This window comes from Hyperolius riggenbachi, chromosome 6 (genome assembly GCF_040937935.1).
Source record: "Hyperolius riggenbachi isolate aHypRig1 chromosome 6, aHypRig1.pri, whole genome shotgun sequence".
In the NCBI taxonomy this organism is placed as follows: domain Eukaryota; kingdom Metazoa; phylum Chordata; class Amphibia; order Anura; family Hyperoliidae; genus Hyperolius; species Hyperolius riggenbachi.
In genome coordinates, this window is record NC_090651.1 from 130191299 (window position 1) to 130218777 (window position 27479).

At 47.1% G+C, this 27479-nt stretch overlaps 1 protein-coding gene across 3 annotated transcripts in view; it reads left to right on the top strand.

The window, feature by feature from the left end:
* LOC137521107 (dimethylaniline monooxygenase [N-oxide-forming] 2-like) overlaps positions 1-27479 on the top strand; it is a 128104-nt gene that overhangs the window by 27395 nt on the left and 73230 nt on the right. The gene's annotated exons all lie outside the window — the stretch shown is intronic.

Here is a 27479-nt window from a genome sequence, read left to right on the forward strand (position 1 = left end):
CTTATTCTTGTATCTCTCTCTCTCTCTCTCTCTCTCACACTCTCACACTCTCACACACTCACACTCTCACACACTCACACTCTCACACACACACACACACTCTCTCTCTCTCTCTCTCTCTCTCTCTCTCTCTCTCTCTCTCTCTCTCTCTTCCTCTCTCTCTTCCTCTCTCTCTTCCTCTCTCTCTTCCTCTCTCTCTCTCTCTCTCTCTCTCACACACTCACACACTCACTCTCTCACTCACTCACTCTCACACTCTCACACTCTCACACTCTCACACACTCACTCACTCTCACACTCTCACACTCTCACACTCTCACACTCTCACACTCTCACACACTCACTCACTCTCACACTCTCACACACTCACTCACTCTCACACTCTCACACTCTCACACTCTCACACTCTCACACTCTCACACTCTCTCACACACACACACACACACACACACACACACACACACACACACCCTCACCCTCTTATTCTTGTATCTGGCGGAACATGGCTGCATATATTGTGAAAGAGGAAAAATACTAATTTTCTATCATTCTCCCAGTACAAGACTGTTTCTGTGATTCCTTGATGATTTTTAATTCACTATTAATACTTGTTCACATGTATTTGTATATTATCATTATTAAAGAGACCCTGTACTGAAAAAGTGCCCCTGGGGGTACTTACCTTGGGACGGGAAAGCCTCTGGACTCTCTCGGGGGCGCTGTAGAGGCTCTCGGCTTGGAAATAGCCAATCAGTCAGGTCCACTCTACTGTGCAGACTTGCACCTGCGCAGTAGAGCGGACCTGACTGGGATCAGCTATTCCCAAGCCACTACTGCACCTGTGCTGGACCCGGGAATGTAAATATTTACATGCCCGCCGTTCAGAGTGGCATAGCAAGACCACGGTGGGACGGAGGAGGACAGGGGAAGCCTCAATAAGTTCCTGAGGCTTCCCCCTTCCGAGGTGAGTACCCCCTAGGGGCATTTTTTTTTCATACAGATACTCTTTAAGCCTCAAAAATTCTTAAAACATATACTGTACTCCCTGAGGCCTACTAAAGTACACCCGGGGGTACACGTACGCCTTGTTGAGAACCGAACAGCTATTGGGTACTCTAAAGTACTGCAACATTTATCTGGGACCCATCAAATCACAGTAAGTATTGCTAAAGGATGAATGAAATGGCGTGTGTGAAGTTGCTATAGCATACTGTACATTTAATGGCAACAATGACACTTTGTAAAAATGTCAGAATCAGAATCTTTATTTTCGCCAAGCACGACTGGGTCGTGCCCGGAATTAGTTTTGGCATGTACAGGATACAGGTAGGATAGGGTGCACATAATACATCACAAAGAGGATCAGCACTATATCAGACATTTCATACAGAGAAAAACATACAAACACTCAATTTTCGCTTCCAATTTTCAATTACTACCTATGCATATTTACACAGCACTCAGGTGTATGAAGGATATGTGTGGCGGCAAAAACATGATCACGTTGCGGAGGGGGGTGCGTGGTGAGAGTTTAGTGAGTTTACAGCTGAGGGGAAGAAGCCATTTCTGTGTCAAGTGGTCCTGGTGTAGATGGACCGATACCTCCGGCCCAAAGGAAGCTGGCTGAAAAACCGGTTGCCTGGGTGTGAGGGGTCATTTACAATCCTCAAAGCTCTGGAGCTCAGCCTTGAGTGGTAGAGGAAGCCCAGAGCGGGTAGCGGTTTTCCTATAATTCTCTCTGCTGATCTGATGACTTTCTGTAATTTGTGTCTGTCGCTGGCAGAGGAGCTGGCATACCAGACTAAAATGGAAGAGCAGAGGACAGATGCAATTGTGGCAGAGTAGAAGCTGGTCAGAAGTTTCGGGGACATGCCGAACTTCTTCAGTTGATGGAGGAAGAATAACCTCTGCTGTGCTTTCCTCTGGATGGAGGAGGGGTTTGCCTTCCACTTCAGGTCGTTGGAGATGGTGGTGCCCAGAAGTCGGACGCAGGAGTCCAGAAGTCACTGCAGATAGTGTATATGGCTACAATTACAAGACTGCTATATGACAAAAGGCGATAAATAAAATCAGCGTCAGGCATTGCGGTGGCTCGTGATTGGTTGTTTACCCAGTAATGGAGGGGTTAGGGTAAGATGTACTGCCCCTTTAACACGTGTGCTCTGGGTACAGAAAAAGAGTCCTATGTAAATCTTCATTAGTAGATTAATTCCCCCGGCACTACTTAAACATAGGATAAAAAAAACAGTACTTTTCCGTTAGCCGGGCATAAGTGTAATAGGGCAAAGTAACATGTTCTGTGAGGCCGTTAGCCGCCCGCAACTTGCGCCCGGCTAATGGAAAAGTACCAAAAATTCTTTGTCGGCTTTAGGGTTGCTGCAGTATGACCGTATACCGCAGTTTGATTGTGCATGGTAATCGTACTATGCACAATCCCGGTTTACCAGTTTTAGGGGGTGGGGCATCGGCGGTGAAGAGAACGGCCGCATCGGCGGGGAGAGTGGGCAGAAATTCACCTTCCTTCGGCCACATGTCTACTTCCTCCCAGGCATAGTTGCTTTCGTAACACCATCCCCTGTGATGTCATCACAGGGAGCCCCTTGTGATTTCATCACCGTCGCTGTTATTAACGTGACGATGCCTAGGAAGAAGGAGATAGATGCTGCGTGTGGCTGGCTGAAGGCAGGTGAGTTGTTTCTGCTTGCTCTCCCCCACCGCACACTGGAGGCACCAATACCGGGGGCAACTATACTACCTATCTATACTGGTAGGCACCTATACTGGGGGCAACTATACTAGCTATCTAACTGGGAGCAACTATTAGGGCTGAGCTCTCGGATTCCGAATTTCGAGTTTGCCATTGGAATTTGGCAGTTCAGAGTAAGCACTTGAAACTCGAAAATTCGCCAATTCAGAGTACCAAATTTGCGTTTATATTGAAGTCAATAGTGCTAAATTCCGTGGTTAATTGTAAAGCCCCCTTACATGCTATCATCACCAAATTTGGCATGTATATTAAGCAGATGAGTAGGAACATGGTAAAAAAAGAATTGTGAAAAGACCTTAGTTTTTGAATTAAACTATTTTAAAGTTTCATAGGAAAAATTGTTTTTAAACTGTAAAATGACACTGCTGCAGTACAGGTTACTGCATTCTGAGTTCTACATACAAATTGTATACATTTCATGAAAACAGACAGCGTGGGGTCCCCCCTCCCAAGCCTCCTTAACCCCTTGTCCCCCATGCAGGCTGGGATAGCCAGAATGCGGAGTCCCGGCCACGTGGGGCTTCGCACCCTGAGCTATACCAGCCCACATGGTCCATGGTATGGGGGGGCTCTGGAGGAGAGGGGCGGCCAACCTCCCCCAGAGCCCTTGTCCAATCCATGGGCTCTTCCCCACCTCCGGTGCCTGAGGAGGAGGTGGGGGCCGCCGAGGTCCTGGGGGGTTCATGGTGCCATCCGGGGGTCCCCTTTAACAAGCAGACTTCGGAAGCTGCCCCCTCCCTAGGAGAAATGAGTATAGGGGTACACAAAACCCCCTTACCCATTTCAGCAGAGAGTTAAAAAAAAGAAATAAAAACACAACGAAAAAAGTCCTTTATTGCTCTGGATTAACCAGGGATACTTACCTTGCAATAATCCCACGCCAGTTTCCTCAGGAGTGGTCCCACGCACCCGCCCAACTCCCGGGGCTGAATGGCTATAGACAGCCTCTGCAATCTGTATTGCATAAGCTAGAAACACGAAAATTGTTTGCTAAAACAAGAATTTTCAGCAAACCGTGTCATAAACAAAATGGCTGCTGGGGAATTCCCGTTCCCCGGAGGCCACCTCAGAGTGTCAGACTGAGCGTTATTTCACATAACTAGGTGGGTCCAGGGGACCAGGGCACCTCCTGCTCTGGTCACCTGGACCCACCATCTATGTGAAAAATGGCTGGTTTCGCCACTCTAGTGTGGCCTCCAGCGTTCCAGGATTTCCCAGTGGCCATTTTGATCGCATCACTGTTTGCCGAAATTTCTTGTTTCAAAGGCAACATTTTCGTGTTCATAGCATCTGCTATACAGATGCAGAGGCTGACTGTGACCATTCTGTGGCGGGAATTCGTCGGTGTGGGAGGGTGGTGAGATGTCCTAAGAGGATACTGGCGTGGGACCACTTCTAAGGATACTGGCGTGGGATTTTCGCAAGGTAAGTATCCCTGGTTAATTTAGAACAATAAAGGACTTTTTTGTTGTCGTGTTTTAATTACTTTTTTTTTAACTGCTGAAATGGGTAAGGGGTACTGTGTACCCCTATACTCATTTCTCCAGGGTGGGGGTGGCTTCTGGGGTCCGCTTGTTAAAGGGGAACCCCGGATGGCACCATGAACCCCCCAGGACGTCGGCGGCCCTTACCTCCTCCTGGGGCACCGGAGGTGGGGAAGAGCCCCTTGTCCATGGATTGGACAGGGGCTCTGGGGGAGAGGGGGAGGTTGACTGCCCCTCTCCTCCAGAGCCTCCCCCCCATACCATGTACCATGTGGGCTGGTATAGCTCAGGTTGTGAAGCCCCACGTGGCCGGGACTCCGCATTCTGGCTATCCCAGCCTGCATGGGAGGCTTGGAAGGGGGGACCCCACGCTGTCTGTTTTCATGAAATGTATACAATATGTATACAGAACTCAGAATGCAGTAACCTGTACTGCAGCAGTATCATTTTACACAGTTTAAAAACCATTTTTCCTATGAAACTTTGAAATCTACTTGCTCAAAAACTAGAAGGTCTTTTCACAAAAATTTTTTTACTATGTTCCTATTCATCTGCTTATTATACATGCCAAATTTGGTGATGATAGCATGTACAGAGGCTTTACAATTAACCGCATAAGTTGTCACAATTGACTTCAATAGAAATGCACTCGGAACACGAAATTCGGTTTTCGCATGCGGTACACGAAATATCGACGAAATCGGAATTCAACTGTTCCGATCAGCCCTAGCAACTATACTAGCTATCTATACAGGGAGGCATCTATACTGAGGGCAACTATAATAGCTATCTATACTGGGAGGCATCTATACCTATACTGGGGGCAAGTATACTGTCTACATATATGGGAGGCACCTATACTGGCTACATATGCTAGAGGCACCTACCTGGCTAGTCTACAGTGGGGGCAACTATACTGGCTACCAATGCTGAAGGCACCTACCTGGCTAACCTATCCTGGGGGCAACTATACTGGCTACCAGTACTGGAGGCAGCTACCTGACTAACCTATACTGTGGGCACCAATAGCTGGCCAGTTTTGGGTATTGGCTGGCCAGACCCCACATTTTTCGGGTTCTGGCCGTATCATACTTTAACTTCCAAGTGTACCAGAGCCAAAGCTTGAGTACAAAATTAGATACTTATCTTGAGAGGGAAGCCTCAGGATCCTATTGAGGCTTCCCTCGCTACTCCGTTGTCCCCCGTTGCTGAGCGCGCCCCCCGAAAGTTTAGTGGCAAGGAAATAATTTTGTAATTCTGTCATACGGTGGTTTTTGTAGACAGTTATCATACCGTCATATTTCATACCGTTGGAACCCTAGTTGGCTTACATCCATATAAAAAACAGTATGCTGCCAGCATGACACGTATCGCATGTACAAACATACATCCGTTCCTAAATGATGGAATGGCTGTGGGGCATGACACATGTAAGCCAACACAATAAAGCTTTTTGTATCCCAAGTTTACGCAGTGCCGGGGAATTCATCTACTATTGAAGATTTATATGACAAAACATCACTGCAACCTCAAATATCATTTCTGATCATCTTCCATCCTTTTTTTTTGCTAAAATTGGAAAAAGAAATGCATAGCAGTAGGACTACTAAAGATGGTAAGTAGAGCCCTGACCAGCTATGATGGCTAGAGGCCCACAGGAATAGGGACCTATGAGGCATTTCCCTCCTAACCTCCTCGCTAGCCCATCCACATGGTAATGATTCTGGGAATGATGAGGTACTTTGCAAGAGACACTAGCAAAACTTACCCCTTCCTTGAGCGTGACATAAGGACAAGAAGATCCTAAAAAGTACCTCACCACTCACAAATAACCAATTAGAATATGAATCAGTCTTTATTAATACAAATGTTGCACATAAAAACACTTAAAATCCAGATGCATGAGATGTAGCGCTCAAAATGAGTATCAACAAATAATGATAATATTGATCATCCCAATAAATACAGATAAATGATATGGCCCTATGACTCCAAGGTAGCCAACATATGGTTCAAACACTATTGAAAGTGCAATGCAATATATGCATAAATTATGCCAGCAACTTCCACTATAAAGTGCAGTGTGCTAAGAAAATATATATATCATGGATAATGTGCAATAGGATGAGAATGAATCCCAAAAGTATAAGTGAAATATAAATGGTGAGAAAACAAACCAAGAATCCAAAAGGGACATGAATAGTGAAGAGTGTGGGCAACGGTGAGGGAAGTGAAGGAAATGACGCTCAGAAGCACTGTGAGAGCAGCATGCAGGCACCACAACCAGATGAAAATAGGAAAGATAGTGAAGACATGGGAAGGTAGTAGCTGGACAGAGGTGTGAGGGAGCTTACTGAGGAGAGCTGGGCACGACTTCTGACCACCACGCAAGGGCAATGTAAGTCAATGGGGACTTACAATAGACACAAGGCTGCCCCAAACTGCAGTGCATTGCCGCATGATCTGTACCTACTTCATGGATTATGCAACAATGCAAGTGTATGATGACACGGTAAGTGTGAATCCCCGACTGCAGCAGTAATGCAGCACATAGGCACAGAGCGATGAAATTCCAGTGACGTACTTCCTGTCCAGCAGGCAGTACATCACTGAGTGGGGGAAGCACTACACCTATTACCCTGTCAGTGCACTTTGGCGCAGTGTAATATGCATGGGAAATTGGTGTGCCCTGAGCTCTCCTGCTGCAATGGCCTTGATTCACTAAGGCCTCTTTTCCATGGACAGTTGATAGGCAGTGAAATGCCTCTCAAATGCTTGCTGCTGCCTGGCAACTGCTTGCTGAGCACGCAGTTCAACTGTCCGTGGAAAAGAGGCCTAAAGCTACTGCGCACAAACAGTGCAGGGTATTATTAGCACACGTGCAGTCCTGTCAACATAGTGTGCGCTTAATTTACACGAGATGCTTCTAACTGCGGTGCAATGTGCTTGTAGTGCCACTGCTACATTGGATTATGGTGGTGGCGCTGTGAGCACATTGGGCAGAAGTTAAAAGCATTGTGCATAAGTTAAGAGCGCACACTACGCTGACTGGACCTCGTGCTAATATTAACTGGTGCTGTTTGTGCACAGTAGCTTTAGTGAATCAAGGCCTGTATATCAAATTAGCCTTAAAGGGAAGGTTCAGGGAGGGTGGCTAAAAAATAAAAATCAATTTCCACTTACCTAAGGGTTCCTCCAGCCCGTGGCAGGCAGGAGGTGCCCTCGCCGCCGCTCCGCAGGCTCCCGGTGGCCGACCTGACCTGGCCAGGCCGGCTGCCAGGTTGGGCTCTTCTGCGCTCCAAGGCCCGGCACTTCTGCGTCCCACGCCGGCGCGCTGACGTCATCGGACGTCCGCCGGGCTGTACTGCGCAGGCGCAGAACTACTGCGCCTGCGCAGTACAGCCCGGAGGACGTCCGATGACGTCAGCACGCCGGCGTGGGATGCAGAAGTGCCGGGCCATGGAGCGCAGAAGAGCCAGGTCGGGTCGGCCACCGGAGACCACCGGGAGCCTGCGGAGCGGGGGCGAGGGCACCTCCTGCCTGCCACGGGCTGGAGGAAGCCCCAGGTAAGTGGAAATTGATTTTTATTTTTTAACCACCCTCCCTGAACCTTCCCTTTAAAGGGGCCCTGAGATTGGGGGGGATAGAAGAAATTCATACATACCTGGGGTTTCCTCCAGCCTCCTTCGGCCTGATCCGTCCCTCGCCGCTGTCCTCCTTTGATCTCGGGGATGGATGGGAGTCCCAGTCCCTCAACTCTTTTGCACCCAGGCTTCTGATCACTGGGGTGGGAAGGAGTGGGGGCACCTGCCTGACCCTCTACTCTTTTGTTACTGTGAGGAGCAGAGGCGCCAATGAGGTATAAAATCAATTAAAAAAACGTTTGAAATTGGAGAGTTAATGATGGACTTACACATTATTGTGTCTTCTTTTGTAGGGAGGTAATATACAAGGCAAAAATATGCGCAACTCTAATGGTGGCCACACACCATACAATTTTTTAAATATGTGTTCAATTTAAGAATTGCAATCAATTTTTCTGACTGATTGTAACATTTCAAAAATATGACCAATGTACCACACACCTATGTTCATTTTTTCCCCAATTATGAAAAAAATGATTGGATACTCTGACAAAATTAGGGTATATATATTTATAAATTGGCAATCTAACACACATCATACAATCTTTAAAAAGATTGAAGAAAAATATCTGGCATTCCGGATCGATAAAAATAGAAGAAAATGGGAAATCCGATCATTTTTTTCAGTCGAATGAAAAAAAAAGCTTTCGATTTTTTTCAGGAGATCCGATCGTTTTTATCGAATTACCGTAAAATCGGGTCATTTTATTGTATCATGTGTGGCCACCTTAACCACTTGCCGACCGCACACTCATACCGTGCGGCGGCAAAGTGGTAGCTGGAGGACCAGCGACGCACATCTGCGTCGCCAGGTGCCTCCCTAATTAATCAGGAAAGGCTGCTCGCGCAAGCGGCTGTTTCCTGTTATATCACGGAGCGGGTCTCCGTGAATAGCCTGCGAGCCGCTAATCGCGGCTCGCAGACTAAATGTAAACGCAGGAGACATTTGTCTCCTTTGTTTACATTGAATGGCGCTGCTGCGCAGGAGCGCCGTAAGGCAGATCGGCGATCCCCGGCCAATCAGCGGCCGGGGATCGCCGCCATGTGACAGAGAACATCCTGTCACAGGCTGCACAGGACGGATAGCGTCCTGTGCAGCCCCTATCACCTCAAGTGGTTAAGAGTGTGTATATGTGGTATAGTGCCTCTGTATACCACATATAGACACACTTAGAGTTGCTCCTATTTGTATTTTTGAGGAAGCGGGCATGAGACCCGCAAAATGCGTTGCAGATCTTTTGGAGTAAGAAATAAATGTAATTTGTCTATTACACATTATTGTGTCTTCATTTAAACCGTTTTTAACTTATTTTATACTTCATTGGCGACTCTGTTCCTCAAAATGATCTTTTACCCACCCGGTGGATGGGTGTTACTACCCTTTTCAATCTACAGAGAGCGACATCTTAGCCCGAGTGGGGACGGGAAAAATTCCCCATTGGTGTATTCAGTGTTTGCCTAGCTCGGCAACCTGTGTTTGTGAGTATACTAATCTATCAATTAATAACCTGTATAGCATTGATGTTACACTATTGGGGCTCCTGAATCTTCTTCTTTTTTGTCTCTACTCTTTTGTAACCATGCATTTATTGCAAGGGTCATTCACCCCGGATGGCCTTATGTGCTTCGCAGCTTCCATTCAAGTGAATGAAGCTGAGAATTGGCACTTTTGGGCAATTATGATTGGTGATCCAAGTATTTAGAGTCCCTTAGATAAGCCAGCTGCCCAAAAGGAAAACCCTTTTAGCCAATAGGATCTTAATGAAACTAATGAATCGGCTCTGTAACTTTTCCTTTGAAACTTTAAAATCGATTTTCTCAAAAAGTATAAGGTCTTTTTGAAAATAGTTTTTCCTCTCGTTCCCACTGTTCTTAACATTCCCAGCAAATTTGGGGTTTTTAGCTTTTAAGGGGGCTTTGCTATTAACCGCTAAAGTCGGTGGGCGTTTAATTTTCATACAGTCAGAAGGAGAATATAAAAATCGATTTTCTCAAAAACTGTAAGGTCTTTTTGAAAAAATTCCTCTTGTAGTCACTGTCCCCCTTTACATACCCTGCAAAATTAGTGTTTGTACTATGTAAGGGGTCTTTGCTATTAACCGCTTAAAGGGAACCTTAACTGCCGCGGAAAAATAAATTCACTTACCTGGGGGCTTTCCCAAGCCTCCTGCAGCCGTCCTGTGCCCGCGCCGGTCCTTCGGTGCCCTCCGGTCTCCCTCCGCCGCTTAGTTTCGTTTTCGGACGACTGCCAGTCGTCCTCGGGCCTCTTCCGCATTCCTCGTCGTAAACTGCAGTAAAGCGCGTCCGCATGACGCCAAACGTGTCATGTGCATGACGCCAAACGCGTCATGCGGACGCGCTTTACTGCAGTTTACGACGAGGAATGCGGAAGAGGCCCGAGGACGACTGGCAGTCGTCCGAAAATGAAACTAAGCGGCGGAGGGAGACCGGAGGGCACCGAAGGACCGGCGCGGGCACAGGACGGCTGCAGGAGGCTTGGGAAAGCCCCCAGGTAAGTGAATTTATTTTTCCACGGCAGTTAAGGTTCCCTTTAAGTCGACGGGCATTAAAGTCTATGGGAAAAATGCAAACCTGAACTTTTTGGGAAAAAATTTGTGGTTCACCTCGAACCCGAACCAGTGAGGTTAGCGCGAACAAGTTCACCGGCGAACCGTTCGGGCCATCCCTACTGCTGGCTCTGAACCGGTGGGAGCCGGGGACTCACAGTCAATGACAGTGACCTAATGGCTGCTGCTGGACTGGACAGCCTCTCCTCTCCTGACTCCTGCTGCCTTGGCTGTGCCACACTTCCATCTCATGTCTTGCTGTCTTGCTCACTCGCCTCAGTCTCCTCCTCTCAGGCTCCACCTCGTTTCTCTCTCCGTCTCCGAGTTCACCACCACCACGCCAACACCACGCGCACTTTTATGCTTCCTGAGTGAGACGTCATGTCCATGTGCGCACAGAACGTCTGACGTCAGTGACATCTCCCCAGCAGCAAGGGAGCCCGAGCCTGGGGGAGGAGCGGGCTGAGCAGTGAGCGAGTGCCAGACTCAGTGCCAGTGGGGATGGGCAAAAATTTAAAGCAGCAGCATAAATTTAAGGGGAAAAGCTAAATTTAAAAAAAAAAAATCAGCACCTGTTTTTTGGGGGGTGCTAACAGGGTGCTTGGACAATTTTAGGGGGTGCTTCAACACCCCAAAACACCCCCTGGTGCCGTCCATGGGGGCTACCTATGTCTACCTTATACTGGGAGGGTACTGCTAGCTGCCTAATACAGGGAGCCCCTAAGGCTACCTATTCTGGGTGGCTATCTTATACCAAACATTCTGGCTATGCCTCTGGTTGCAATCTCTCTAAATTTTAGTTTATAAATATACATCAAAATCCGTGCAAATAAAAAAAAATGCCAAGATCAAGGATTCTGATCACTTTGAGCAAGTATTCCATTTTTGAAAAACTGTTCCTATGTTTTTTTGTGCACTGTTTTTATTTACTTTTCTATAAATATGCAGTCTTTCCTCTTTGAAAGTAAAGATTCACTGTAATGCTCTACTAGCTAAACAGAGGCTAAATGTTTACTGTTCACTGGCTAGTTTAAACTAGTTTTCTTTCTGGCTAGTTAATGAAAAGAAACAAAATTTTACTGGCTGGTCTCTGCTGCAGAGACATTTTGAGGTAATCTCTAGAAGGAATGCTGCCATTTTCTGAGGTGGAAGCCTTGTAATACAGGTAACACACTTTCACTAAACCATGCTGAATCTGTCTTTTTATGTGCAAATTAAATTACAGGGTTTGTTGGCCCTTGTTGTACAGAACAATGAATTATCTGTGGGAATATGGATACAGTAGCTATACATAGAAGCAGGGAGCTCTGGGACACATTCTAATTCATTTAGAGTATGCCACTTTTAAAAAATGATTTCTTGGAATGTTACAATTAATGTCACGCCTTCAGATCATTTGGCACAAAAGTGATTTATTCAAATGTAGAATTTTTTCTTTATTGCCATCAAAGAGTGTTTGAATCAGCTATTTCTTAGCAGAATCAACAGAAAGATCTTCCATTAATCCGCACATTACATTTATGACTAAGCATAATTTAGCTTTTGATCCTTTTGAGCAAATTGTAGAATGAATTTCTTGAAATATTGGATTGTGTATGGCCAGCTTTACACACTTTATAGCCAACTTTGCACATTAGGCAGCGCTTGTATTTAAATGGAGCTTGCTGAGCAGGTTTAGTGCATGTATACATGAATGAGTGATGACTAGGAGTTTCTCATTGTCTGATTTCTTAAAGCAGCAGACACAGCTACAAAGCAGTAAACAGGACACTGGCATGCATGAGGAGAATGTCAATAGCATAAAGCTGTACATTCCAATTCACAGTGCAAAGTATACATCTCAATAACACATATATTCTATTTTCATATGGACAAGGATATAGTAAATTAATGAGGTCATAACTAGAGACGTCATATTTTTGTTACTTTATCAATAATATTAGTTAATTATAAAAATAACTTAAAATTTTCAGAATCCACCATTTTCTTTTTCAGATGTACGCTATTATGCAGATTCTGCATTCTGGCAACCACGGGAACTTCTGCATTCTCTGACTGGCCTAAGGCAGGGGACACACTTTTGCACCTTTTCTGCACAGTTTTTTTTCTGCACAGTTTTTTTGCACCTTTTCTGCACAGAAAAACCAAGAACTCCTTTATGTTAATCAATGCGCTATTTCTCGCTTAATGTGTTTTTCGGGCGCAGAACAAAAACTAACATCCTGCAAGATAATTCTGCACCTTTTGTAAATTTTCTCTACCAATGACATTAACTGCTGTGAAAAAATGTGCACGTTTTTCTGCATACAAACACACATGGCATCCAGAAAATGTATGCAAAAAAAAAACACATGCAGAAAACTGAAAGACAAGTGTGTCCCCTGCCCAATGCTTCCTAGTTTTCTGATTGGCCTATCATTTCCTTGGTAACTTGATTTCCTCAGTACAATTCTGCATTCTCTGATTGGTCCAATGCATCTGAGTCTTGTGATTGGCCTAAAATTTCTGAGTCTCGGTAATGCGTCATTTCAACAATATTCCAGTTATGCCGCGTAAATAAGATTTTTGATCGAAAAACGTGAAGATTGAAATTCCGCGAAAATTGGAAGCTTATCCCTAGTCATAACAGGGAAAGCCGAGGGATTAATAGGGAAGCATTATATAAGAATTAGTGGCAACTATGAATTTTATTACATTATGCAGTGCCATGCAATTCGGAGAGATAATATTAATACAGAATAAACACTGTGAGAAGAACCAAACTTCATTGGTAGTGATACCTAAAGGTGTTACCATTCACACCATTTGTCCCACACTGTATAAAACTTAGGCAATATGCCTCTATGGGTATAGATAAGCTTTTGTATATGGAAGAGCAGTATCAATAAGCTGTATCCAATCAGCTCTAGTAGGGTGGAGAGGGGCAAGCCATTTTAAAGCAATTTCTTACCTGGCAGGCTTGGCAGCAAATAAAGTTTCTGTCATAAAATTCCTAGTGTTTTACTGGGAATACACAATGAATTTTTTCGGCAGATTTAATGGGCGATTGATTTTCCGATCTTTTTCATTCACTTCTATGAGAAAATTTATCAGAAAAATGATCGAAATCATATCGGATCGGTCGGAAATTATCTATCGAGCCATCTATCTGCAGAAAAACTCAAGGTGTATTCCCAGAATTAGTATGAATACTTTCATCTGTGAAGACACAGGTGACACCCTATTTTGTCATCTTTTTTACTGTCTCTTTTTGCACTGTAATTTATGACAACTTGCAGGCTACAGCCTTGGCTCCGCAATGTTGCCCAAGGGATCGGTTGGCAGTAGCCATGCAACGTATGTGTGTGAGGCTTGAAGGCGGCCACACACTAATAGACGGCCACACACTAATAGATGGCCACCACACTCAACCATTAGCTTAATCCCTCTCTGATCAAAATCAGAGATGGGTCTATTACTGGCACTCACTTTATACAGATCTTCCATAAAGTTCAGTGTGAAATCTATTGAAAATCTGTGGAGATGCTGCCGCCTGCCAGGCCCCAGGTCTCCCTCATTTAACCTCCTTAGCAGTAATCATGAATTCAGCTCGGGGTGCAAAAAAACATGCCAGGAGTGGTAACCCCAAACTGAACTCGTGGTAGCCGCATGGAGGTCTATGCAGAGCAATGCGCAGAGCGGGCGTTTTAATTCACCTTCCGGGAGATCCCGACATCGGCCTCCATTGTTCTTCCTCTCCTCCGAGGCTCTGCTTCCCCTTGGTGAGATCGCTGTCTGTCGTCATGATGACAGCCTGAAATCTCACTATAAAGTTACAGCACCACCTGGAGGACAGAGGAAAAACTGCAACACTGGATCCCAGGGAGGTGAGTGAGGGCTGGGCTGCTGCAGATCTCCCTAGCAGCATGATTTTTTTTCCGGGTTTTGAGGATCTAAAAGCATGCAAAAAATGGCACTGCTTTTAGACCATAAAATCCAGAAAGTATCATAACACCAAGGGGGTTAATGTGCTCCCCAGCTGTGCAGAGTGTTGGCAGTCGAGCACTCACCTGTCTGCTGGTGCACTCCTCCCGTGTCCTCTCTACAACACCTCTGGCAGCCTGTATTCCCTGACCTAGCGGCATATGAGAGGGAGCCAGCCGGTGGACAGGTGAGTGTATGTTCCACTGTCAACACTGCACAGCCCGGGGGAGAGCAGCCAAAAACAAATGCTGCTGCCTCTTTTGAGCTAGATCTTTCCAATCTGTGTTTTTAATGCATTCTGGTTGGAAATCTATTGAAAATATGATTGGGCAGCCATGTTGGGGCACTAAACTCCAGCATATTGGATCACTATGATCAAATCTGCCAAGGAAAATCCATGAGTGTATGGGCACCTTAGAGTAACTGTTAGGCCTCTTGCACACTGCAAGCGATTCAGATTCCGCTTTCTAATCAATTCTTACATCCGATTCAGATTAAGAGCAGGGAGCAAACTGCAAATCGGAATCGGATGTAAAAACCGAATTAAAACTGGAATCGGAATCGGAATCACTTGCAGTGTGCAAGAGGCCTTAGGCACTAAATATAGAATTAATTTTCTAGTGCAGGCTGTTACAATAGTCAAGAGGATGTTAACCAGGCAAATCCAAACTTTAAAATCAATCTTACTGTGCTCCTTCTCTCCCCATGCCCCCAGGCTCTAAGATGGTACGCAGACTAACGCAGACTAACACAGACACAAAAGAGAAGTGACATGCTATGCTGTATCAGCCTGATTGGCTGAAGCCTCTGTCACTCACCTTTCTGCGCTGTGATTGGCTGCCTGCTCTCCCCTTCACTCTCTATGTTTCAGCCTTGTTAGTGCGCAGGGAGGGGGGCCAGAGGCTGTCTCCTGTCACTGTCCTCGGCCCCCCTCCACCAGAGGCATGTGGGCTCCCTCTCTGCTGCATCTGCCGCCCGCCGCCCGCAGAATTCTCCCTATTCCCCGTGCTGAATATTGGGGAAGGATAAAGGAGCTGCACACAGACTCCCTGAATAATGGTTCCAGGCGCTGCAGTTCCCTTCTATACTCTCTGCACTGCCTCCGGTGGTAGTGCAGAGAACAGATGGGAATGCCAGCACTTGGATACATTATTAGGTGAGTCTGTGCCTGCTGCTTTTATCCTCCCCGCTGTGCGCTGAATCAGTGCGGGGCAGAGGGGGATGCGCAGGGGGGTTTCTTTAACCTGGAGGGCACAAGATGGCCCCTGCCAGGAAAATAATATAAATTGAAAATTAAAAGAAACCAAAACGTGGACAGTGCATTACATCTGATATGTAAGTAGCGCAAGCATTTATCTACTTACATGTGTATTGTTTGTGGGGGGCATATGATGGCTAACAGTTGTTCTTTAATCTCTAAATGGGGACAACAAGTCCTTTCCTTGTATTTGCTTTCCCTAGTGGATATCAGAATGACTGGGGTTACAGCCACTAGAAGATGTGTTTTCCACATTCCTGACCATCATCTGATTAGGTTCAGATTAAAACGTAAAATAAATATATAAAGCTTGCAGCTACTTTAGCATAGTTATTAACATCCTGATGACTTCATGATTCTACTCCTATTCCCTTATTTCAGCAGTAACGCTAATGCAAAGGTTTAATACAGCCTCCTATACCAACTGTCATCTGAATACAAAACTATAGGTAGACTGATTTCTAGCAGTGTTCAAGCCTAGGCTTGTATACCCAGGGCCTGATTCCTGGGAAGGCAACAAAAACCACGGTCTTGGGCATAAAAAGCAGAAGGACGGCAGGACTCAGGAGAGATAAAAGGTCACATGTCAATGTAAATCTTCTCTCCTGATCCACAGCTTCCCTGATTTGCTCTGCACACACTGCCTGCAGCCTGCAGAGCTCTGGTCAGTCAGCTGTCAGTAACCTGAGCATTGCACTCAGGGATGTAACAATAGGGGCCCTTCAGCACTCCCCCTCCAGAAATCTCAGCAGCGGAAGGGAATTTCATTACTTCCGCATTCCAAGCGGCACCTGAGCTCTGCGAGTCTCCGGCTTCTTGTCTCTAACGCTGCTAACTCCACTTCCTGTCAGTGAGGGGGGCACCTATATTCATGACTAATCTATACTGGGGGGTCATCTATACACCTGACTAACCTATACTGGAGTGGTAACCTATACACCTGACTAACCTATACTGGGGGCATCTATTCACCTGAGTAACCTATACCGGGGGCACCTATACAACTGGCTAACCTATACTGGGGGAACCTATACACCTGACCTATACTGGGGGCACCTATACACCTGGCTAACCTACACTGGGAGCACCTATACACCTGGCTAACCTATACTGGGGGCACATATACACCTGGATAACCTACACTGTGGGCACCTATACACTTGGCTAACCTATACTGGGGGCACATATACACCTGGATAACCTATACTGGGGACACCTATTCCTGGCTACTTATACTGGGGGCACCTAAACCTGGTTATCTATACTGTAAGTATGTTTGTTTGTTTTTGTTTTTTTTTAAATATCCTGCCTGGCCTGCCCCTCTATTTGTTTTTCTTTTTGTGCGGGGAGGAGGGGTTGGCAGAGGGGGGGCAACAGTCTGTGCTCTAACGTTTAACCCTCTACTGCCTCCTTTCAAAGTAAACCAGAGCTGTGAATAAAGTAAAAGCAAGAGGTTTTAAATCGCCTGGGGCAGGTCCGCGCATGCGCAGAAAGCACCGACTGATGTGACTGAGCCTGTTACTGGGGCTGATTGCATCTGAATGGCAGACCGCGGGAAGACGGCGAAAAAGCCTTGGGTAAGTATTGAATCTTACTTTATTTACAGCTCTGGTACACTTTAAGATGTGTCCCTGCATTTATCTTACATTAACCACTGTTTAAAGAGACTCTGTAACTTGAAAAAGAAGCCTCCGGATCCTAATGAGGCTTCCCACGCCGTCCTGCGTCCCACGGGGGTCTCGCTGCAGCCCTCTGAACAGCCGGCGACAGGCCCGACTGTAATTTCAATATTTAACTTTGCTGGCTCCAGCGGGGGCGCTGTGGCTGCATTCGGCTCGGAAATAGACGGAAATACCCGATCTCCGTCGGGTCCGCTCTACTGCGCAGGCGCCGGAGACTTGCGCCTGCGCAGTAGAGCGGACCCGACGGCGATCGGGTATTTCCGCCTACTTCGGAGCCGACAGCCATCAGAGCGCCTGCGCAGGAGCCAGGAAGGTAAATATTGCGTCACGGCTGTACGGAGGGCTACAGCGAGACCCCCGAGGGACGCAGGACGGCGTGGGAAGCCTCATTAGGATCCTGAGGCTTCCCCCACCCGAGGTGAGTACCCCCCAGGGGACGTTTTACCGTTACAGTTCCTCTTTAAAGAGACACTGAAGCGAAAAAAAAAATATGATATAGTGAATTGGTTGTGTACTATGAATAATTACTAGAAGATTAGCAGCAAAGAAAATATTCTCATACTTTTATTTTCAGGTATATAGTGTTTTTTCTAACATTGCATCATTCTCTAATATGTGCAGATTACACAACACTCAGCATTCAAAATGAGTCTTTCAGAGCAGTCTGTGAAGTAATGACCTCTCCTCTAGCAGAGGAAAAGTAAACAGTTCAATTAAAGTTGAGATAATAAAAGTCAGATAACAGCCCTCTCCATGACTAAAACTTAGTGAGAGTTAATGGCTTGTTTGCATAGAGATAACAACTGGAGTTTCTTAACTCTTCCTGTACTGGAAACAATTAGACTGATGTATCTGATCATAAGGTTTTATTTCTTAGCTGTACTACACATACAGATCATAATATCATAATTTTTTTTTTCGCTTCAGTGTCTCTTTAAAGGGCACCTGAACAGACACTATACAGTAACTGTGCCTGCGTTGTAATATTGGAGTCCTCGAGGACTCCTCCGCCACCATTACTTGCTTTGAGCCCATTGAAAAAAGAACTCTTGTTGGAAATTACACCATCTGGGTAAACTTGGCAAGGGTTGCCCCCCTTCATCACACTGTGTTATTACTACTTGCAGCTCTGCCGTGTAGCTTGCCTTGTTTTAAAGAAAACCTGTAACTAAAATAAGTGCCCCTCGGGGGTACTCACCTTGGGTGGGGGAAGCCTCCGGATCCTTTCGAGGCTTCCCCCGTCCTCCTGTGTCCCACGGCGGTCTCGGTGTGCCCCTCCAAACAGCGGGGATACAAATATTTACCTTCCCGGCTCCAGCGCAGGCGCAGTATTGGCTCTCTGCTCGGATATAGGTAGAAATAGCCGATCGCTGTCGGTCCGCTCTACTGCGCAGGTGCAAGTCTCCAGCTATTTCCACCTATCCCCATGCTGAGAGCCGCTACAGCGACCCCGCTGGAGCCAGGGAAGGTAAATATATCAAGCCTTGTCAGGCTTGTCGAGCCAGGATTGCGGGACGCTTCGGGGGAGCCAGCACTGGATTGCTTGCAGCTACAGGGGAGGGGGAAGCCTCGTTGGGACCCTGAGGCTTCCCCCTCCTGAGGTGAGTACCCCCAGGAGAACTTTCTTTTTGTTACAGAGTCTTTTTAACCGCTTCAGCCTATCTGGATGAGGAAGCTCATCCAGGCAGCGGCGGTTTAAGTCTATCTGGATGAGAATGCCCGCCCGGGCATACTTCCGCATGTGCGCGCGCATGGTCGCATGCACCGCGCTCGCACCCGGCGGCTTACAAGCCGATCTGTCTGGTGAAGAGGAGCCAGCGCTCCTCTGAGCCAATCAGAGTGAAGGAAGTAAAGAATTCACATAGTTACATCCAGTAACAATGTGAATTCTTAATAATGTTTACAAATAAAAGGTTTCCCTCTCTCTGTCTCTCAGCTCCTGTCACACAGATCAACCACTGTTCTGTGGTGAGAGGAGCTGAGAGACAGACTGACAGATAAACTGGTAGGACTTTCTTTTAATAAAATTTGCCCCCCATCCCTGAATTTTTAACCCCATAATTGCCCAGAATCCCTGATTCTCCCTCTCCTTGGCCATTTATTCCCTACTGATCTATTGATCACTGATCTATTGTGATCTTTTTTTTCCTATCTGTTACTATCTATACTCTACTTTTCCCCCCCCCTCTCTACCACCCCCACCCCCCCAAAAAAAAACAACTGTCAGTTTAAAAAAAATAAAATCTTTCTATCTCTTTATATTTTTCATCTTTATCTATCCCTTTTTAATAATGGCGAGGAGGCTCTATTCTGTGGTTCAGTGCACCCACCTACCTACGTGAGTGCACGCAGTGTCACTGTGCCTGTCCGGTACCTGTCTGTGTGTGACAGGTGCACATTGTAATACCCATCACTGCATATACCTACCTGTTGTTCAGTGCACTGACCTACCTACGTGAGTGCACGCAGTGTCACTGTGCCTGTCTGGTACCTGTCTGTGTGTGACAGGTGCACATTTGTAATACCAGTCATTGCATAATTGCTCACACTATCTGTGTGACCGCACGCTGTGTAATATACCACTCCGAGCATACCTGTTAACTGCACCTGTGTGACAGCTGCACATTGTATTGTAATACCAGTCACTGCATAACTTTCACTGCACCTGTGTGACTGCACATTGTGTTAGTCAAGTCAGTGCATACCTTTCACTTCATCCCCCCTGATATGGACAAAACAGGTAGGCCTCTACCTGTTTTGTCCATATCAGGGGGGATGAAGTGAAAGAGGCAGGGGCAGACCAAGAGGCAGGCCACCCGGCAGGTCTGTTCGAGTTCGTGCTGACGTGATTTCGTGCGGCCCTGGCCCAAAGTACAGTGCTTAGAAGAAGGCATGTCCCATCAACTCCCAAGATTGTCAGGATGTGGTTGTCTATTTAACACAGAGCACCTCATCTTCCGCAGCCACCAGCGCTACTACAAGCACCACATCCGCTGCATTTGACACTTCGCAGGAGTTATTTGGTGGGGAAATTACTGATTCACAGCCATTATTGTTACAACAAGATGAAGTTACACCACCTCATATGTCTGCGTTAGGCGACACTATGGACGTAACGTGTGAGGAGGAGGAGGATGAAGTACCTGCTGTTGGTGCAGTTTATGAGGTGTCTGAAGCAAGCGAAGCAGGGAAGGATGATTATGATGATTATGATGATACGGATCCCACGTGGGTTCCCAACAGAAGAGATGAAGAGGGGGACAGTTCAGAGGGGGAGTCAGAGAGGAGTAGGAGGAGATGAGTTGCTGAAAGAAGCAGGGGGAGCTCGTCGTCAGAAACAGCTGGTGGCAGTGTCCGGCACCATGTATCGCCACCTATGGACAGCCAGCCAACATGCCCTTCAACGTCAGCTGCTGAGGCCACCATAGTGCCCACACCCCAGGGTGGCTCAGCGGTGTGGACATTTTTTAGTGTTCATGCCAAAGATCAGAGCAATGCCATCTGTACTCTCTGCTACCAAAAATTGTGCCATGGAAAGTCCAACACCCACGTAGGGACAACTGCCTTACGAAGGCACCTGCAGAAAAGGCACAAACTGCAATGGCTAGACCACCTTAGGAAAAGTAGCACACAAAAGCAAAACCACCCTCCTTCTCCTCTTCCTCCTTCAGGTGCATCATCTTCAGCCGCTTTCTCCCTTGCACCTTCACAATCACAGCCTCCCTCCTCCACTCCACCTCTCACCTTGAGCGGTTCCTGCTCCTCTGCCCACAGCAGCAGCCAGGTGTCCATGAGAGAAATCTTTGAGCGGAAGAAGCCAATGTCTGCCAGTCATCCCCTTGCCTGGCATCTGACAGCTGGCTGTTAGCTCGCCAGCTGTTACCATACCAGCTGGTGGACTCTGAGGTCTTCCGAAAATTTGTGGCCATTAGGACACCGCAGTGGAAGATACAAGGCCGCAATTATTTCTCCAAAAAGGCGATACCCAAACTGTATCATGAAGTTGAGAGGCAAGTGGTGTCATCTCTGGCACACAGCTTTGGTTCAAGGTTCCATCTGACCACGGATGCCAGGTCTGCCAAGCACGGTCAGGGCAGGTACATTACTTACACAGCCCATTGGGTCAACCTGGTGAACGCTGGCAAGCAGGGAGTACGTGGCTGTGCGGCGGACCTAGTGACATCTCCACGGCTTGCAGGCAGGCCTGCTGCTACCTCCTCTCCTCCTGCTACATCCTCTTCGCTGTCATCCTCCTCCTTGGCTGAGTGCCAGTTCAACTCTACTGGTGCTGCGATCTCTTCTCCAGCTACACAGACCCAGCTCCCCGGGGCCTGTGCTGCATGCCAGGTATGACGGTGTCACGCCATATTAGACATGTCTTGCCTCAAAGCCGAGAGTTACACTGGAGCAGCTCTCCTGACCGCTCTGAACAAACAGGTGGATCAGTGGCTGACCCCGCACCAACTGGAGATCGGCAACATGGTGTGTGACAACGGCAGCAATCTCGTTTCTGCTTTGAATTTGGGAAAGTTGACGCATGTACCCTGTATGGCACATGTGCTGAATTTCGTAATTCAGAGATTTGTGTCTAAGTACCCCCCGGCTTACAGGACGTCCTAAAGCAGTCCAGGAAGGTGTGTAGGCATTTCAGGCGGTCTTACATGGCCATGGCACGCTTTGCTGATATACAATGGAGAAACAACTTGCCGGTGAGACACCTGATTTGTGATAGCCCGACTCGCTGGAATACAACCCTCCTGATGCTGGACCGCCTGCTACAACAGGAGAAAGCCATCAAACAGTATCTGTACAACTATAGTCAAAGGACACAGTCTGGGGAGATGGTCATGTTCTGGTCGAAGTACTGGACACTGATGCAAAATGTCTGCAGGCTCATGCGGCTGTTTGAGGAGGTGACAAACCTGGTGAGTCGCAGTGAAGGTGCCATCAGCGACTTGATCCCGTATGCTTTCTTCCTGGAGCGTGCCGTGCGTAGAGTGGTGGATCAAGCTGTGGAGGAGCGTGAACAGGAACAGGAGGAAGAGTTGTGGGATCAATTCTCAGCAGAAGCAGATGATTCCTCAATACCTGCGACAGCACAGAGGGGGGAGGAGGAGGAAGAGTCGTGTGGGGAAGAGGAGTCAGATGATGAGGAAGGTGTAGTTTTGGAGGAGGAGGATGAGGTGGAAGAACAACCACAGCAGGCGTCGCAGGGGGCTCGTGCTGCTCAACTTTCCCGTGGTATTGTTCGTGGCTGGGGAGAGGAGGAGAACTTAGCTAAAATCACTGAGGAAGAGCAAGAGGAGATGGATAGTACGTCTGCATCCAACTTTGTGCAGATGGCATCTTTCACGCTGTCCAGCCTGTTGAGGGACCCCCGTATAAAAAAACCTCAAGGGTAATAAGCTGTACTGGGTGGCCACGCTACTAGACCCTCGGTATAGGCACAAAGTGGCGGAGATGTTTCCAAATCACCAGAAGGCAGAAAGGATGCAGCACTTGCAGAACAAGCTGTCAACTATGCTTTACAATGCGTTTAAGGGTGATGTCACAGCACAACGCAATAAAGGTACCACTGCCAGTAATCCTTCTCCCATGTCCACGCAGGCAAGGACAGGACGCTCTAGGCAGCGATCTCATGGTGATGTCGGACATGATGCAGACATTCTTTAGTCCAACGCCTCCCCTTAGCGCTTCCGGATCCACCCTCCACCAACGCCTTGACCGGCAGGTAGCCGACTACCTGGCCTTAATTGTGGATGTAGACACTGTGAGCAGCGATGAACCCTTGGACTACTGGGTGCGCAGGCTTGACCTGTGGCCAGAGCTGTCCCAATTTGCCATACAACTTCTGTCTTGCCCTGCCTCAAGCATCCTGTCAGAAAGGACCTTCAGCGCAGCTGGAGGCATTGTCACTGAGAAGAGAAATCGCCTAAGTCACAAAAGTGTTTAGTACCTCACATTTATCAAAATTAATGAGGCATGGATCCCGGAGGGCTACTGCCCGCCCGAAGACTAAGTCAGTCCCCACACACAGCATCTCTGCCTGCACGCCGTGTGACTGTCTGCTTGCCCCAAGACTAAGTCGCTCCCCACACAGCATATCTGCCTGCAGGCCGCTTAACTGCCTTTTTCACCACCACCAACAGGGTCCAGGGCACCAGGCTGGACACTGGAGAGAATAGAAAAAAGGAGCGGGAGGACACCGGGAGCCCCGATCTGGTGTATTATCGCAGATGTGATGGGTAAGTAAAAAATATATTCAAATATACTCACAAAGCCGGGTTGCACAAAGCGCAACCAAACTAAATATGATAGGCGCCTAAGATTGGGGACCTCTCCTATTTGGCACGATACTCGACCTGATGAATCGGTGTTACCGCGAAATGCTTTGTCAATTTTAAAGTGCCTTATTAAAGTATTCTTTATATGATACTCCGAGTGAACATTTTAAATAAGGTAGGATCTTTCCATACCTGTTGCCGTTTTTTGTTTTATATATATGCCCCTATAGTGGTTCTATAGTGGTTCTACTAAACTAGTGATATACAAATTGTTACACGAGTACCCCAAGGGCGCCTCCTACCGTCTTCTACAGGACACCAGGTGGATTCCTGAATTTTGCGGCCGCTATAATAATTTTTCTGGTGCGTGTACATGCCTGCCTAATTTTTCTGGCTGCACTGCGGCTGCAACAACAAAACAAAAGGCATGTACATGTGTCAATTTCCCTTCGTGATAGTTACCTTGCCGCGGTTTAGAGGCTTGCGTATCACAATGAAGCAATGACCACTGGCTATATGAGTGTGTCGGGGGGTGGCACACCAAAGATAACAAGGTTGTTGCTTTATTGTGGACAGACCAAATTTGATCAGCTGGACAGTCACTGTTGTTCTGTCATTGAGCTACCTCAGCCTGGCGACCATATGGGCTTGAAAACCGCTATCGCCTGCACTCTCGCCATGGTGCGCACCAGTCCAGCACGGCCAGCTGTTTGCGGTGCATTACGGTGCATTACACAGTGAGTTTGGTGTGTCAATGTGAAGCAGTACTCTAATTACACTCAATGATTGATGTATACACATGCAAGATGTTTTAAAGCACTTTAGGCCTCCAATTTAGCATGCAGGGCCGGGACAAGGTCCACCACCAACAGAGGCTGGGCTGCCCAAGTGCGCCCCCCCCACCCCCCAAGTGTGCCCCCCCCCCTAGTTTAATGTAACAATAAATTATGCACAAATAATACAGTATTTTTAAACAGGAAAACAGATTTATATAAATTAATTGTAAACAAGTGCTCAACATTGTTGCAGTAGCGCAAAAGCACTAAAGGACTGACACACGGACAGGACGCATGGACACTTGATGATTATTAGTTAGGATACCGTAATCTCCAAACCTACAAGACCACTATGCAAACAAACAAAGATATCCTGCGCTCCGAGTCAAAGTCGCACAGCCAAAGGAGGTTCCCCTTTACACTTCAAGCATTGCAGCGCTCCAGAGTGGGGTGATGTGTAGAGAAACTGGCTGAAGTGAAGCAAGCGTGTGATGTCATTACGCATTTCGGCGCGCAGCGCCTTCGTCTGGTCTGACGAAGGCGCCGCGCGCCGGAACGCGTAATGACGTCACTTGCTTGCTTCACTTCAGCCACACCCACCTCCCAGTGAGATGGTATCCAGGACATCGAGACACGCGCTGCTGGCTACAGCGCATCATCCTCCACTGTCGAGATAAGTGGCTGGCTGTCCGTTGACATGCGAAAAACACAACTAATGTTTGTGAGTATAACTTTTAATTGTGAATAAAACTCCCTGAAACATTTAATGCACTATAGCGCGCTCCATTTCGTTTTAGTTTCTCTACACAAGACCACTATGCAACCTGAGATGAGCATATGAGCCCTCTTTAAGGCAGCCATACATCTAGCGATGATGGGCAGATTCGACCATGAGACAAATCTCTCTCTAACTGAATCTGAATAGAGAGAGATGTCGGCTGCCCATACACTGATTCCTGATTTAGTTCATGCTGAAATTGATTAGGAATTGGCCTTGTGATGCACTGCTGGCCTGACGTTGTCCCTCCTAATGTCAAATGTGCCTCCACGATACAGTATACTTCACCTGTCCGCTTCCACCGCTGGCTCCAAACTCCGCCGCAATCCGCATAGATACATGCACCCCACGTGCTTGTTGATGTAAAGGTGGCACGCGTGTATGTGGATTGCGGCGGAGCCCGTAGCCAGCGGCGGACACAGACAGGTAAAGTATCATGCACCGGGCACATCTTACATTAGGGGGATAGCACCATAGGTTTTGTCACTCGCTGTTCCGCCTCGCACCCGATCGACCACGATGGCCCGACGTCTTGCAGTATGTCTGATCAACATGCTCAGCCCAAATCGGTTGCATCCTTGATCAGGTATCCGCTTGGTGGGCACTGATTTTAATCCAATTCGATAATAATTATTGAATCGGATGGTCAATCAGCCACCGAGTTGCTAAATGTATGGCCACCTTTAGTCATTAAACACCGGGGATTCAGGGAAAAGATGTACTGGCAATAGATTTTGCTTGATATGATCACACATCTTTTCATGAGCGTTTTAGGGGGCTATGCATGAGACTGATACTGCTGAGACGTTTACAGTACACATATAAGATTGCAGCCTATAAGGGCCAGATTGGTGAATGTATATGATCCTCATTTAGTCATACATCCTTAGGGAGACTTAGGGAGACTTAAAGAGGAACTGCAGTGAAAATAACATACTGAATAAAATTGCTTAATGTTTACAATATTCATGTATAGATTATTTAATCAGTGTTTGCCCATTGTAAACATATACTGCCAGGTGATCTGTACGGAATGCTCACTACTGAGAGTTCTATGCTTACTTGGCAGTTGGAAATTTTCCATAATGCAACAACGTTTACAGACAACAAACTGTCAGGACCTTGGTATGGGGGGGGGGGGGGGGTCACTACAATATAAGCCATCTGATGATCTATTGATCACAAGGAAAAGATTTCTCATGGGAAAGGGGGTATTGGCTGCTGATTGGGATGAAGTTCAATCCTTGGTTACAATTCTTTTTTAAAGTAACCCTGACCTCGCTTTAAAATAACGTACTTTTAATGTTACTTCATTTGCTGTGCTGTGACAGAAATCACAGCAACTTCCTCTCCCTTTAGCGCCCCCCATTCTGCTCAGCCGAAATATTCGACTTGAGCAGGATGTCGATGACGGGTGGGGAGGGAGTGTCAGTACTTCCTCCTCTCTGGCTGTTTTAGGAACGCCCACCCCACTCGCCGCTAACGATAGTGTACTAATACAGCTATAAGTACACTATCGTTCTGAGCTGAATTACCTCAAGACCGCAGATGGCGCAGCTCCCCATCGCACTGTAAAGATAGGAACTGATAAGGCAAGTGGGGTGAGGGTTCCTGAGGACAGGTAGAGAGGAGGAAGTACTGACACTTCTTGCCCGCCCATCATCATGACTCATATGTCACTGCAAATTAAAAAGAAAAAAAAATGAAAAAGCATTTTATTTTAAAATGAGGCCAGGGGTACTGTAAGTCTCTAAAGAATGAATTGAACTTAGCTGTGGCTTCTAGCAGCCCCCTGGAGTCCTTTTGTGCCCACGACACATGGGTCCTTATGTCCCTAGGGCCAAGTCCCTATGGCAAGCAGTGGCGACCACCACAAAGCTGGCTGGTTGCCGCCAGTTAGCGGCTCCTGCACATGTGCGGCCCTAAGCCATGCATACACTGCGCATGAGCAATTTTCATGTATGGCAGATGCAGCAAATGCCCCGCGGCCCACGGGAGTGCATTGAGGAGGCCCCCGCTGCTGGCCAGAGGGACTTGGACCGGCGCCATGGGCACAGCACAGGAGGACTCCAGGGGGCTGCAAGTAGCCCCAGGTAAGGTCAACTCAAATTTCCTTTAAGGCAAGCAGCATAATTCTGGCCACGTGTTTATAGGGTTAGCGTGAATTATATACTATATTATCCACACTCATTCTGCACTTATATACAGGTGACAGACACTATGCTGCTTGCAGGCAGATCTTGGCAAACAACCAACCAGGCAGTCAGTTAGGAATC